Source organism: Schistocerca americana, chromosome 9, assembly GCF_021461395.2.
Source record: "Schistocerca americana isolate TAMUIC-IGC-003095 chromosome 9, iqSchAmer2.1, whole genome shotgun sequence".
In the NCBI taxonomy this organism is placed as follows: Eukaryota; Metazoa; Arthropoda; class Insecta; order Orthoptera; family Acrididae; genus Schistocerca; species Schistocerca americana.
The window spans coordinates 35,983,584-35,999,127 of record NC_060127.1 but is presented as its reverse complement, the minus strand read 5'-3'; the positions used below and the strand labels follow the sequence as shown (position 1 = coordinate 35,999,127).

The following is a 15,544-nucleotide window of genomic DNA, read 5'->3' as shown; positions in this document are numbered from 1 at the left end:
TTTGGCCACTATGGCTGGTGCTGGCGGCTCCTCGGTATTCTCGTGACACCACGAATAAAAGTTCTGAAGATGACTGTAACATAAGCCGAAACCGGTAAATAAACAAATATTATTGCGATCTCGACTGTTGATTTTCACCTAAACGTAGGTGTCTATTGCCTGAATGTCTCCGCAGCCCAGAGTGACGACCGCCGTGCAGTGTACAGCACGCGTGACGGCGAAGTCCGCGGACGCCCCCTGTCGGCGGAATTCCTGCAGCGAGGAGTCCGCAGGAGTGAGCGCCGCGCGTTTACGGGGAACGTGCCAGGCCTTGAGACGTGACGTCCGCTGCATACCGATGTGGCCGCCAGCTCTTCAGTAAAAATAGAAATTCCGGACAAAGGACCGAGACGAGGCAGGACAGGACAGGACAAGACAGGGCTGCGTCAAAATAAAGCAGCGCGGCTGCTGGCGATGGCATTCCGGCCGTGGGACAAAGGCCACATCGCGCGTACGCCACGGCACAGTACGGACTTCGCGTAACTGGCGTGTCGCGTACAGCGCTCCGGTAACTATAGGCTTCATCACGAGGGCTGACTGTGAAGTCAGTGACGTAGTAAACAACAATCATTGCGAAATCCACTTAATTCTTCGTAACTTTCAGTGGTTAAGTACATCGTCTTGTTTTACAAGAGGCGATTGTACGGATGAAACAAATTAGAAATGAAATTACATTGAAGAGCGAAAGAAACTGGGCCGAGCGGGATTAGCCGAGCGGTCTCAGGCGCTGCAGTCACGGACTGTGCGGCTGGTCGCGGCGGAGGTTCGAGTCCTCACTCGGACATGGGTGTGTGTGTTTGTCCCTGGGATAATTTAGGTTAAGTAGTGTGTAAGCTTACGGACTGATGACCTTAGCAGTTAAGTCCCATAAGATTTCACACACATTTGATCATTTTGAACAAAGAAAGTGGTACACCAGCGTAATATCGTGCAGGGCACCCGCCAGCACGCAGACGTGCCGCCACACGGCGTGGCATAGACTCGACTAATGTCTGAAGTAGTGCTGGAGGGAACTCACACCATGATTAATGCAGGGCTGTCCATAAATGCGTACGTGTACGAGGGAGTGGAGATCTCTTCTGAACAGCACGTTGCAAGGCATCCCTGATATGATCAACAATGTTCATTTGTTGCGAGTTTGGCGGCCAGTGGAAGTGTTTAAACTCAGAAGACTGTTTCTGGAGCCAGTCTGTAGCAATTCTGGACGTGTGAGGTGTCGCATTGTCCTGCTGGAATTGCCCAAGTCCGTCGGAATGCACAGTGGACATGAATGGATGCAGGTGATCATACGGGACGCTTACGTGCGTGTCACCTATCACAGTCGTATCTAGGCGTCCCATATCACTCCAACCGCACACGCCCCACACCATTAAGCCGTCGGACCGTGCATCCGAACGTTGAGCGTGCCGAGTTTCTGATGTCATAGCGTCCAACAGCGCGTTCGGCAGTCTTTCCGAACGCACAGAGCAACATCCAGCGTGTCAGATATTCTGAGCGTGCGTCTGAGCTTTGACCAATGAGATGGCAAAACGCCACCTACGTCACATGCACGCCATCTCCCTTCGGCACGGACCTGTGAGGTGCTATATTGGCATTCATTTCAAGCCTGTACGTATATAAGCCGTTTCTGAGCACCAGAACATTTGAATCACTAGGAAACCCTTTGTTAACAGTGTGATTCGTTGCAAAAAAAGTAATGAGAAACATCATATTCGTGGCAAAAGAATTATTGTAACTTGCGTATTATGAGAGTATGCTCTTTCAAGGCAACGACACACCGAGGATCCACCAAAAACGCATTGTTCTTGGTAAAATTTGTTATAATTAAATTTCAGTTAGTAACATAGTTACGAGTAAGGCTTTTAGCGGATGGCAACATGCTACGATTGTCTGTTAACAAGGTGTTGTTGGTGTAGGATAGTCAGTAGCGTCACTGATTCGTATCGAAATGCGTAAGAGGGCGGTGGTTCGCGTTTCACCGCGTCTGAATTTTTTTTCTCTAACATTTGCATGTCTATTAGGTTCTGATGCTTTATTATTAGTTTAATATAAGTATACGCTATAATATTTCACATTATGTAAATATAAGTTCACTTTTTTTGAGGAGAGTTTGTTCGACTCGCTTAATCCACAGGACAGCTTGCGCTACTTGTATAAAGATATTTTGCTCCTTTTTCTTTTACGTTTCGTAACTCACGTGTTCCAAAGATTCTGCTACTGTGTAGGAACAGTGATAAAGTAAGACTGACCTTGGGATTGTACTAAAACGTAGGAATAATGAAGTAATGTTTATGTTATGCGGAAAAGTATTGAAAATTTGTATCGCACTGTTTGTAATGGAACTTTTATAAGCCTGTGTCCTTATTGACTGGACATGGTACTTTCCTTTTCGTCTTAAAACATATACTTGGATATCGAAGTTTTTATTTGTGTATATTACACATAGAACAATGTGACTAGGATATGGACAATGGAGGAAATGTACGCTTTAATAGAGCTAACGAACAAGAAACATCCCTCAACTGCCACTGGAGTCCCTTGTGATCGCGTATACCACGATGGGGCCCGCTTACTGTGTGCACAAGTCGCATCGTTTTTCAGCGTTGAGCAGCATGTTGCCCTCAGCACGTTCAACGTTAACGTTCGACAGCACGATCCATGTGCCGACGGCTTGACAGAGCCTCCACCAGCTTGAAATGTCCCCTGTCGACATGCACGATCCATGGATTCATGAGGTTGTCTCCATACCTGTACACGCGCATCCGCCCGATACGATTTAAAACGGTAGTCGTCTGACCAGGCAACGTGTTTCCAGTCATCAACAGTCCAGTGTCAGTGTTGACGGGCCCAGGCGAGGCGCAAAGCTTTGTGTCATACAGTCATCAAGGGTACGCGAGTGGGCCTTCGCCTCCGATAGCCCATATCAATGATGTTCCGTCGAATGGTTCTCACGCTGACACTTGTTGGTGGCGCAGCATTGAAATTTGCAGCACGTTGAACGATTCTCTTCAGTCATCGTTGGTCCCGTTCTTGCAGGATCTTTTTCCGGCCGCAGCGATGTCGGAAAATGGTTCAAATGGCTCTGAGCACTATGCGACTTAACTTCTGAGGTCATCAGTCGCCCAGAACTTAGAACTAATTAAACCTAACCAACCGAAGGACATCACACACATCCCTGCCCGATTCGAACCTGCGACCATAACGGTCGCTCGGCTCCAGACTGTAGCGCCTAGAACCGCACGGCCACTCCGGCCGGCAGCGATGTCGGAAATTTGATGTTTTACCGGATTCCTGATAGTCACGGTACACTCGTGAAATGGTCGTACGGGAAGATCCCCACTTCATCACTACCTCGGATATGCTGTCTCCATCGTGCGCTGACTAAAACACCACGTTCAAACTCACTTAAATCTTGATAACCTGCCATTGTAGCAGCAGTAACCGATCTAACAACTGACCCAGACACTTGTTTTCCTATATGGGCGCTGCCGATCGCAGCGCCGTATTCTGCCTGTTTACGTATCTCTGTACTTGTATACGCATCACTATACCAGTTTCTTTGGCGCTTCAGTGTAATAACATGCGTCTAGCAACTAATAGCCGAATCCGAAACATCAGCTGACGTTAGAGCTTCTTAAGAGTATAGTTTCAGTGCTCAGTAACAAAATGAGTAGTTACGTAGACAGTAATATTCTAATATGTACAGAATTTAATTGACATTGGTGAGTTCGGCCGCGAGCTAAGGGAAGCCGGCCGTTTAAATCGAGAACAAAATACATTTATCCCGACGTTTTTGATAGTGAACCACAATGTCCAAATTACGACTAAGCCCCATTCTGTTTTGCACCCTTCATACGCGCCTACCAAGCGACATGAACGTTATCAGACAATGCACGACAGGTGAAAATTAGTTTCGTAGTGATAAGGTGGACTGCACTCAATGAGGCAAGCGTAGTGCCTTCTTTGTTTTGGTTTATTGAAAATTTGTCACCAGGACAAAAGTGCTGGTGCACAAGTATTTTCTACACTCGCACCAAGCAAGGTGATTACAACACTGGACTCGCATTCTGGAGGTCAACTGCTCAAGACCTGTATCCGGACAACCTGATTTAAGTTTTCCGTGATTTCCCTAAAACGCTTCAGGCAAATGCCGGGCTGGTTTCTTTGAAAGGGCACGGCCGATTTCATTCGCCATCCTTCCCTAATCCGAGCTTACGCTCCGTCTGTAATGACCTCGCTGTCGATGGGATGTTAAATAACAATCTCCTCCTCCTCTACGCTCGCAAATATGGTGGCTGTAATTCTGTGAAATTCTGTCAGTGGTGAATCTCGTGCTTGGCCCATGCTCCCACAGCGATTATGCCATGCAGAGTAAACACTCGACTGCCGCGAATGCACCAGTAAAAATTATTGTCAAACCGGCCTACAGCATTTTAAAATTCCTATTCCCTGTATTGGAGGAGTTTAATACCAAAACGAGACTGATCGCTGTCGGCAATTGCACAATAAATTTATTCGACGGAGAAGTCAGGTACAGTTAACAGTCGCGAACTGTAAGTACTGTATTTAATCACCACCAGTTTCGAATGTACACTCCTGGAAATTGAAATAAGAACACCGTGAATTCATTGTCCCAGGAAGGGGAAACTTTATTGACACATTCCTGGGGTCAGATACATCACATGATCGCACTGACAGAACCACAGGCACATAGACACAGGCAACAGAGCATGCACAATGTCGGCACTAGTACAGTGTATATCCACCTTTCGCAGCAATGCAGGCTGCTATTCTCCCATGGAGACGATCATAGAGATGCTGGATGTAGTCCTGTGGAACGGCTTGCCATGCCATTTCCACCTGGCGCCTCAGTTGGACCAGCGTTCGTGCTGGACGTGCAGACCGCGTGAGACGACGCTTCATCCAGTCCCAAACATGCTCAATGGGGGACAGATCCGGAGATCTTGCTGGCCAGGGTAGTTGACTTACACCTTCTAGAGCACGTTGGGTGGTACGGGATACATGCGGACGTGCATTGTCCTGTTGGAACAGCAAGTTCCCTTGGCGGTCTAGGAATGGTAGAACGATGGGTTCGATGACGGTTTGGATGTACCGTGCACTATTCAGTGTCCCCTCGACGATCACCAGTGGTGTACGGCCAGTGTAGGAGATCGCTCCCCACACCATGATGCCGGGTGTTGGCCCTGTGTGCCTCGGTCGTATGCAGTCCTGATTGTGGCGCTCACCTGCACGGCGCCAAACACGCATACGACCATCATTGGCACCAAGGCAGAAGCGACTCTCATCGCTGAAGCCGACATGTCTCCATTCGTCCCTCCATTCACGCCTGTCGCGACACCACTGGAGGCGGGCTGCACGATGTTGGAGCGTGAGCGGAAGACGGCCTAACGGTGTGCGGGGCCGTAGCCCAGCTTCATGTAGACGGTTGCGAATGGTCCTCGCCGATACCCCAGGAGCAACAGTGTCCCTAATTTGCTGAGAAGTGGCGGTGCGGTCCCCTACGGCACTGCGTAGGATCCTACGGTCTTGGCGTGCATCCGTGAGTCGCAGCGGTCCGGTCCCAGGTCGACGGGCACGTGCACCTTCCGTCGACCACTGGCGACAACATCGATGTACTGTGGAGACCTCACGCCCCACGTGTTGAGCAATTCGGCGGTACGTCCACCCGGCCTCCCGCATGCCCACTATACGCCCTCGCTCAAAGTCCGTCAACTGCACATACGGTACACGTCCACGCTGTCGCGGCATGCTACCAGTGTTAAAGACTGCGATGGAGCTCCGTATGCCACGGCAAACTGGCTGACACTGACGGCGGCGGTGCACAAATGCTGCGCAGCTAGCGCCATTCGACGGCCAACACCGCGGTTCCTGGTGTGTCCGCTGTGCCGTGCGTGTGACCATTGCTTGTACAGCCCTCTCGCAGTGTCCGGAGCAAGTATGGTGGGTCTGACACACCGATGTCAATGTGTTCTTTTTTCCATTTCCAGGAGTGTACATTTCCATTTCTATCAGGTATCGACGTTTAATATTGTGTTGTCTCATAAGTTCTCTCGTTTTGCTCGCGCGTTCCATCTGTAGCGACTTCAAACCGTGCACACGAGTGCCCTCTCCCCTACTCCCCCCCTTCCTCCCCCCCCCCCGCCCCCCCGAGGGTAACATAGTTGCGTAACCGCCCCTACGACGTAGAGGTCGACAACCTGCAGCGCCATAGGATATGTGTGTGTGTGTGTGTGTGTGTGTGTGTGTGTGTGTGTGTGTGGCGTCGGATGAAACAGCGTGAAAGTGTGTTTGCATGCTATGGAAAGCATGAAGGAACAGTTCCGACATCTTACGCCGTTTTACTGTCGTAAGTGGTTTAAACGCCTCACAATGCCGGCGAATTTGCGCTGTTTACGGGGACGATGCAGCAACAGCTGGAGTATGTCATAGGTTGTTTAGTCGATTTCGAGCTGGGAACAGACAAACCTCGATCTGGATGGCCGACTGTTACGGAAGTGGAACGGTTTAATAACGCGATAGTCGACAATCTACGAATGACAACGCTGGTGTGGGCACCGGAGCTCAGCGTCGGTCGTGCAACTGTAGTCAGTGACTTGAAGAATCTGGGTTACGTGAATATTCGCGATGTATTGGTCCCTCATGAACTAAGTGAAGCGAGTATTGGTTAAAGACAGTCTTGGTTGCAATTATAGTTTTTCTATTTTTCAACTACGCGTTTTGCTTTATTTAGGCATCTTCAGGTTGATCTTAATTTGGTATTTCTTAGCCAAAGTGCTACACTGTCTAAAGGATCATTCTAAGAAATACCAAATTAAGATCAACGTGAAGATGCCTAAATAAGGCGAAACGCGTAGTTAAAAATAAAAAAAAAAAACTGCACCAAGACTGTTTTTAACCAATACTGTTAAGCACTGGATTGCTGTATGCCACATATGGATTGGAAGAATTTATAAATGAAGCGAATTTGATACAGCGCGTTTCCACGTGTGACTTGTTATTGGGATGCAATCAGATTGCTCCTTTTCTGGGACGGCTCGCAACTGGAGACGGGAAGTGGATCGTGTACGACAACGACCCGAAGAGTAAATCATGGCTCAAGATAGGACAACCACCACTATCGGTTCCTAACCCAAGGCTGCATCCGAGAAAGGTTCTGCTACGCTGGTGGAACTGCAAAGGCGACGTATATTACGAACTTCTTCAGAATGAGACTATCACTTCCGAGAAATTCAGTTCGTAGTTGGATCGTCTCAAGGCAGCCATTGTGGGAAACGACCTGGTTAGCGAAACGATGTCATCTCTCACCACGACAACGCCAGACGACATACCCAATGATACGATATTGCAGTGCCTGTGTTATTCTGACTACGATGCAAGCATGCGTACATGTCCAAAGGGACTTTGCACCGTAATCAGAATAACACAGGCCCTGAAATATCGTATTTATCTGCCGATACCGGGCAAGCGACTATAAAGTACAACGTCGGACCTGCACCGGAATATACGTAATGGATGTACGAGTTCAGGTCGTAGACGCATGGTTGACGACATACTGGCCGTGAGTCGTGCACGGATAGCCAAACGGTAAGGCGACCGCTCGTGATAAGCGGAAATGCGGGTTCGCGTCCCGGTCCAGCACAAATTTTCACTGTCGTCATTCCATTCTACAGCTGATGGTAGTCATTATTCGCGAACTCATTTGATGTGTGACATACCTCTATACTGATGTGTCAAAAGCTGGGTTCTTTTGAGAAGGACGTGTTACCCGAATTGCCGTATTCGCCACACATTTCACCTTCTGACTTTCATCTATTCCGTTCCCTGCAGACTATCCTGCATGGCAAACGCCTCACCTCCTTGGAGGACTGCGGACGGAACTTTGAACCGTTCATCTACCTGTACATCCCCACATTATGTAAGACTGGCATTTTATAAGCTTTCAGAGAAACGGCAATGTACTGTCGGCAATAATGTTGTATACTGCAGAAAATAAACAGTTTGTTTACAAAACCTGTCCGCCTTATTTAGTTATTCGGAAAGTAAGGAACGATCGGTGGCGAAGTGGAAACCACAGTGAAAATCCGATGAAGTTTTGCACAGGTGTGTTTGGCAGTGTCTTTAGTATGCCTGTCGATCGCGTTACGTCGTTTTTTTTAGTGCTGAGCACATATGGAGCACATAAAGATACCTAGAACAATAGGGTTTGCGCCAAGTACGAGGGCCTGGTGAGAAATTTCGCCTGAAGCTATGCGGCCATGATTACATAACTGTCGTGCGTTCTCTTTTTCAAGACAATTCTCAGCCGCATTCTGCAGGGGCAATGAAGATGCTCCTGCATCGTTTTCAATTGTAAATGTTTGATTACCCACAATACAGCCCACAATTGTCTCCCTCTGAATTTCATCTCTGCTCACATGAACCGATGGCTATGAAGACAACATTTTGGCACAGACAACGAGCTGTAGGCCAGCGTAGAGAATTGGCGGAAAGCCTTCTATAACGAAGGTATTGGAAAGTTAGTACAACGCTACGACAAACGTCCAAGTCGGGTCGGCGACTATGGAGGTAACTAGCTGAAAGTTGCAGCTAGCTGTTGCAAATAAAACAGTTTTGATTTTCACTGTGGTTACATTTCGCGACCTACTGTTCCTTTCTTTCCGAATAGCCCTCGTATATTGTGCACGACCTTGTGAAGTGGGTAAGCAGACAGGCCGGCAACCACTTTGTCGTAGCTGTGCTGCGGGGAGGTGTGTTCTCAGGCGTTCTTTGTGGTTACACTGTAGCGAAAAGCGAACGACAGCTCATTAGCTTCTGAAGATAGATGACTTATATGCATTCAAAACCGGTAAAGAATAAATACTCAGCATTTGAAACTTTGGCCATACCTGACTTCTTCGTCGAATCAAAAATTTACTGTAGGATTTACAGAAGCCGCGCGAAAAGTTGGCTGGTCACCCAGGAGCGGAGCATGGTACAGGTACAGATAGATTTGTCCTTGCGAAGTAAAGGGACGTGATGGGAGGAATGTTATCTTGTTTATCTTCAAGTGCTGGCAACTCACAGGTGTGTGCGTCTCTTACCGATCAGTTGCTTTAGCGTAAATTTTGATATGGAAGCAACACGGATTTGTGAATACGGATTATAGAGACGACCCCCTTCAGCTGCGATACTTATTTGTACCAAGGGGTATAAAATAAAATTAAGGCTGTGGTAATACAACGCAATGGGTAGAACAAAAGTGACAAACATTTATTAACCATTTGTGATAGTCCTTCGTACTGCATAATGTTTTTAAATTTAAGTCTAATGACTATTCCTAATCAATTACTCATCCTCCCACACGGACGACTCAGGACATCGTCAGGCAATTAGACACTACTTTTGGGTCGCTGAGGGTAGCAGGAATCCACAGGAGGGAGTCGCCACGAAGTGTTACGAATGGTGGGGAATTTTAATAACTTGTACGTGTGGGCCTGAGGCCAATTTATCGCACTCTAAACACTACTTTAGCTACATTCTTGGGGGGACCATAACATACTAATTTATGTAGGCTAGCTATTAATATTAATATCGGTACATATGCCACTCGAAGTGTCGCCTTGAAATATCAGTACTGGCTCTTAAGCAAAACGTTTGACGACCACTGGTCTGCATTATGTTTTTTGCTTTTTATCCTTTGAGAGATCGTTTCCTGCCGTTTGTTTCCATTTAGCGAAACCAGCCTTTATATGTTATTTGAAAATCTTCACTGCACTGCACACTCTGAAATTCTGAAGTAATCAGAGGTAAAAATGCAGAAATCGAAAGGCTATCTACAACTATTACAAAAACCTGACTACAGGTATTAGAGACAATGGGCGGGGGAAGCAGTAATTGATGGGCGACTGAAAAAGGCTTGCAATTTATTCCACGTGTTACTGAATCTGTACAGGGACCAAGCAATAAAGGAAACCATACATAAATTTAGAAATCCATTTAACGTAAAGAGAGAAGAAATAAAATGACCGCCGATGAGACTGTGATTCTGTCAGAGACGACAAAGAACTTACAAGAGCAGTTGAACAGAATGAATAGTGTCTTGGAAAGAGGTTGTAAAATGAATATCAACAAAAAGCAAAACAAGGGTAATGGAGCGCTGTCGAATGAAATCAGGCGATGCAGAGGGAATTAGACACTAAATAGTGTACAGGTTTTACTATTTGTGCGGCGAAACAACAGACAATGTCAGGAGTAAACGGGATATGAAATGTAGAGTGGTAATAGCACGAAAAGGTTTTCTGAAAAAAAATTTTGTTAACATCAAAGATAAAAATATGTTAGGAAGTGTTTTATAAAGGAATTTTAATGTGTTTAGCCTTGTACGTAAATGAAACGTGGGCGATAATCAATTCAGAAAAAAAGAAGAGACTAGAAGCTTTTGAAGCAACGCTTACGATTACATAAATAGATGCAATAACTAATGAGAGGTACGGAATCGGAAGGGAGAGAAGAGACATTTATGGCACAACTTCACAAAAAAGCGGATCGACTGATAGAACGCATCCTAAGAAATCAGGGAATCGTTCATTTGGCAAAGAAGGAAACTGTAGAGGGTAAAAATTGTAAACGGAGACCAGTGTTTCACCACGGTATCCAGGTTCATGCAGATGTATATTTTAGTAGTTATGCAGAGGTGAAGAGGTTTTAACACGACAGACTAGCATCCTGAGCTGCACAAACCACTCTTTCGACTGAAGACGACAGCAGTCACCCTTTGCTGAAATCCAACATTTTCACCCATAAGCTGTGGAAAAAACCTTCGCCGTGTAGCGGAGGATTCATTTGGTACCACTGTGATTTACTCTTTTTCTGTCCCAAACGAGAGTGTTGTGGCTGGCGAAAGAACGACACTCGGTAACCCTCCGTAAGAGATCAAACATCCCTGATTTTCCCATGGTGGTTATTTCCTACCTCCTTCGGAACGTACCACCGTCGTATTTGCTACAAAAGCATAAATGCAATACTATAAGCAATCGTCTATATTTTTCTTCATTGTTAGGCCGAGCGATTATAATGAAAATGATAACCAGAAACTATTTCAAAATTATAGATTGTTGTTTAATCAAGTATATTGTTCTAGCATACATCCGTTCAGGCTAATTCTAAGATGGAAGAGATCGTTTTCTATACGTGCATCGAAGTCACCAACGTTTTGCCTCTATTACGTCTTAATAGAATATTGTAAGGTGGAAGAACGTGACATAAAATGGCAATATTGTACAAACAAAACCAACACAAGAAGATACTGTCACATGTTAAGATAGACAACAAAATCACGCTAGGTAGGGTAGTAATTACATATCACATTCAAACATGACATATCTAAGTGCAGCTTCACGCAACGATATCACACGGAAACGACATTCAGCATATAAATCTTCTCCTCTAGTACTGAAATTACTTGAGAATAATGGCAAGGCATTCTTACCGATGATGTGTTAGATGCAGGATTAAACAGTTCATCGTCCTCGTTTCTTACCTGAAACAAAAAGAGTGAGGCAGCTTCAATAAATAATTCGCTAGGAAGAGCATTTACTGCATGTCTTGTTCATATGGAACAAAGAATTTAGGAAACAATTTCATCATGCACATAAGCTACCTACACACAGCAGTTATTAATAAAGAAAAAAAACTTCTTATACTCGGCCGTTTACATCGAAAAATAAATTCGGTTGTGTAATGAGCGAACAGCAATCAGAAACTTATTTAAGCGGTATTTTAATGTACACAACAGGTCGGAGACAAATAAGAAAATGAAAAACATATAAAGACAATAATTCACAAACATTGGGTCTTACGAAATGGCTAAGTTCGTAAGATGTTCGCATGAGCAAGAGGTGAACACGTATCGTGAACAAAGTAATGGCACCATTGTCATTAATAGCAGATGTAAGCCTTAGATACCTTGCAGCTGTTGAGAGAGGTAAATGCCGATTTGAACGGTGCGCGAAGTCCAACAAAACTTACATTCGTCTACATAGATCCCAGACCACCATTCCTGGTTGTCGAGCGGTACGGCTGGCGACAATCAGGATGATACCCCACTGGTGTCCAGGGCGTCTTCAGACACGTCTTCGTCCTGGAGGCTCATTGACTGGAGTAGAATTGTCTTCGGTGATGAGTCCAGCTTCGAACTGAGCCCCGATGACTAGCGAAGACGCTTCTGGAGATGCTCTGGACAGCAGTGGGGTACCAGCCTGAGTGTCGCCCGCCGTGCAGCCCGGTACCAAGAATGTTGGCTTGGGTGCCATTTCTAGCAGGACCCGCTTGGTTGTCAAACGCAGGTCCGTCGACGATGTTCTACGCCCACTTTTGTTACCCTTCCCGGCAAACCATCCTGGGCTTACATTTCAGCAAGATAATGCACGTCCACACAGATTAGATTATATTCAGCTTTCGTTCCATAGACCCAAAAAATGAGATGATTCTCGTGGGTGTGGAACATGTCAGAAAGTATAATATAAAAACATAAAACATTTGAATATAATACTTACTACCAAAATGGCTCAAATGGTTCAAATGGCTCTGAGCACTATGAGACTTAACATCTGAGGTCGTCAGTCATGACCCCCTAGAACTTAGAACTACTTAAACCTAACTAACCTAAGGACATCACAAACAACCATGCCCGAGACAGGGTTCGAACCTGCGACCGTAGCAGTCTCGCGGTTCCGGACTGAAGCGCCTAGAACCGCTCGTCCACCGGCTACTTACTACCCTGATCATTTGTCAGGAGATAGTCGAAATAGGTTAATACAAATGCAGTAAACTGGAACAGCTAATATTTACAGAATTAACACGCTGTGAGAATGAAACACTGTTATACACTTAATAATTTTATCATACACAAAACACCTAATTTTGACTGTTTTGACCAAGTGTTGTCAGAACTGAAATCTAACAGATATTTTTACTTAAACTGGCTTCTCAGTCTGTGTTAACATATTCATCTATGGAGTAGAAGGAGTTGCCTATCAAAAAGTCTTTCAGTCTCTGTTTAAAACGTGCTTTATCTGAAACCATTATTGGTTGCTGGCAATTTATTGAAAATGTGTGTTCCTGATTATTGGACCTCTTTTTGGACCAACGTAAGTGACTTGTGGTCTTTATGTAGATTGTTCTTATTCCTAGTATTGATACTATTGGTTGGAAAAAGCGAGGTATTACTTGCAACAAATTTCATTAAGGAATAAATATACTGAGAAGCAGTGGTTAGGATACAAAGTTCCTTGAATAGGTTTCTATAAGATGTTCTTGAATTTACACCACAAATGATTCTTATCACACGCTTTTGCGCCCTAAAAACTTTTGCTCGGTTTGATTAGTTGCCCCAGAATATGATCCCACATGACGTAATAGAAAGAAAGTAAGTAAAGTATGGAAGTTTTTTTATATTTATATCTCCTACATCTGGCATCCTTCTCGCGGCAAATACAGACTTGTTTAGGCGCTTAAGCAATTTTGTGGTATGCCCTTCCCAAATGAATTTATTATCGAGTTGTAATCCCAGAGCCGGCCAGGGTGACTGAGCGGTTCTAGGCGCTACAGTCTGGAACCGCGCGACCGCTACGGTCGGAGGTTCGAAATAGTGCCTTGGGCAAGGACGTGTGCGATGTCCTTAGGTTAGTTAGGTTTAAGTAGTTCTAATTTTGGGACTGATGACCTCAGCAGTTAAGTCCCATAGTGCTCAGAGCCATTTGAACCATGTTTTTGTAATCCCAGAAATTTAACACTGTCAACCTCTTGTATCTGCATGTCTTGATGCTGGAAGTAAATCTTTTACAGGTTCTGAACTGCATATAGTGGGTCTTCTGAAAGTTTGATGACAGTGAATTTGCTTTAAACCACACGGCGAAGGTTCCTTCTTCCTGTCTTCATGCTTGCCAAACCCTGCCTTGGCCAGCCAGGTCTCCGAATCTCCCTAACTGAGAACGTTTTGAGCGTTATGGGCAGAGTCCTCCAACAAGCTCGGTATTTTGACGATATAATGAGCTAATTGGACATAAATTGGTGCTACATCCCTTAAAAGGACATCCAACAACCCTGCCAATCAATGCCATGCCGAATAACTGCCTGCATAGGGCCACAGGGGGACTAACGGTCTACTGACTTCTTCATATTGTGGAACTCACTCTCTTGAATAAATCATCCAATTCCGCACCAATCAGATAATTCGTTCGTGGTGCGTCTTTTTTTCTGTCTTAGAGTGTACTTAGCGCTTGGGTTCTACATAAAACAACCTGTGTCTATATAGGGTGCCTGTGGTACGATGCGGGTATGGATGTGTGTGATGTCCTTCCTCCAGCAAGATGCAGGAAAACTGGATCAGTAATCTATTTTATTAAAACTGTTATTTGTAACTCTGTCGAACTTGCAGTGAGAAATATTATTCATTTGCGGTTTGGAAGTGGGTGTTTGGCGTCATTGGCCGGGAGTCCCCTTACGGGGCAGGTCCGGCCGCCTTGGTGGAGGTCTTATTTCATTCGACGCCACATTGGGCGACCTGCGCTCCGGAGGATTATATGTCGGGTGAATAAAATATAAATCGTTTTATTATTATTGTTTTAATATTTATTTTTTCAATAGGGTTTTTAATTATTAGTTCCACTTTGATTAGAATTTTATTAGGATCAACACCCAGTCCCTGAGCAGAGAAAATCCCCGACTCAGCCAGGAATCGAACCCTGACACCTTAGGACGCCAGTCCATCACACTGACCATTAAGCTATCAGGGCGGACATTCATTTGCGGCGACTCGTTCCGAACATTAATTCCATTATGAAACAAGTGCAACTTCGACAGAGTTCAAAATAATAATTTTAACGAAACTGAGGTGTTGTGAGGACTGTGTTTTATGTGCAGTCGGCAGTTTTATTTATTTTATTTTTTTCATTTACCTACTCAAGTTCTTAGAAGGTTACCCCCTGCGAATATTTCTTATCTAGTTAGCGGATACAAGGGCGTAATATGTCATACATTTATTACATAATATATATTTGTGTGATATTTTCATGGGTTACAATCTCTTTAAGTTCTCATGTTGTTTTATTCATTCTTATATTAATTCTGATATATTGTTGTGTTGTGTATTCTTCAGGAAGACTTGAAGCATTATCTTGGACGATACCGATCGTAAAACATTCGAAACAGAAGTTAGGAACAACACGAGCATCGCGCGAAGCCAGGTTTGCCGCAGCGACGTTTCGCTGTGTGAATGTCACTCGGGAAAGGAACGTCGTTAACTTTGCTGAAGATTTCGCGTGTTGGCAATGATTTCGCAGCAAACCGCGCATAACGGATCGCTTTGCTGATAACTGGCACTTGTAACTGATTATGAATCAAGATACTCTACAGAAATTTCAACGAAGACAATTTCTAATAATTTTTCATTTTTTAACACATTCATCAAATATGCCGAATAAGAAGAAGATTATTTCAGTATAGA

At 45.0% G+C, this 15,544-nt stretch overlaps 1 protein-coding gene across 1 annotated transcript in view; it reads right to left on the bottom strand.

Annotated features, from left to right (window-relative positions):
• The window catches only part of LOC124551004 (mediator of RNA polymerase II transcription subunit 1-like), a 597,071-nt gene that overhangs the window by 304,386 nt on the left and 277,141 nt on the right, over positions 1 to 15,544 (bottom strand). The window lies entirely within an intron of this gene.